Raw genomic sequence first — 1090 nt, 5'->3', positions numbered from 1 at the left:
CTCAGTTCAGGCTCAGTGATTTGCCAGAATGGCTCAAGACTTAAGAAAATGCTTTTTTACTTACTATTACACCGTTATTACAAAGGACACAACTCAGGAACAGCCAAAGGAAGAGATGCACTGCATGAGGCATATGGGAAGGGGCTGAGTCTCCTGTTCTTTCCATGGGTGCCCCCGCCCAGCTCCTCCAGGTGTTCACCAACCAGGAAGCTCTCCAAACCCCATCAGTCAGCATTTTTACGGAGGTTTCATGACATAGGCACGATTGATTAAATCACGGGCATTGGTGACTGAGCTCAATCTCTGGTCCCCAGCAACCAGCCTCCAAATATTCAGAGCAAGCACAAACACAAAGGCTAACACGGGTCAAATAAACAAAGTTTAAGTTTATGTGGGCCGCAAAAAACAAAAGCTTCAATTTTCATAGAAATGTAGGTTTATTTCGGTAAGAGACATGCTGAATACAAAGGGCTGAAATAAATGAGTCATCGTTAACATAAAATATAGAACATTTTAATAAAAATTAATATTTTTTCCTGAACATTAACTTACCAGACACTGAATAACTGCACAATTTAATAAGCGTAACGCAAATAAACCTATTTTTCTTGTTCTCCAAAAGCGAAATATTTCCTGTTGTGCACACCAAACAAGTCAGTACAAGACTAATGACGTGGCCATCGGCTGCTAAAATATTCGCTGCTAGTATTAGTGGAGAGAATGGTGTGCCTGCACGTAAGGCGCTAAGGGAAATGAATGCAACACGATTATAGTAATCAGTCATTAGCGAACGTTGTAGTTCGTTATTAATAATTATGTATAACAGGATATTGTAAGAATTAAGTTATGAAATTTTTATTAAAATGTTTCTTATAGCCCTAACCGGTTTGGCTCAGTGGATAGAGCGTCGGCCTGGGGACTGAAGGGTCCCAGGTTCGATTCCGGTCAAGGGCATGTACCTTGGTTGCGGGCACATCCCCAGTAGGGTGTGTGCAGGAGGCAGCTGATCGATGTTTCTCTCGCATCGATGTTTCTAACTCTCTATCCCTCTCCCTTCCTCTCTGTAAAAATTCAATAAAATATATTTTTT

Source organism: Myotis lucifugus, unplaced genomic scaffold, assembly GCF_000147115.1.
Source record: "Myotis lucifugus unplaced genomic scaffold, Myoluc2.0 scaffold_189, whole genome shotgun sequence".
NCBI classification, from domain to species: domain Eukaryota; kingdom Metazoa; phylum Chordata; class Mammalia; order Chiroptera; family Vespertilionidae; genus Myotis; species Myotis lucifugus.
Note: the sequence above shows the minus strand (reverse complement) of the source record.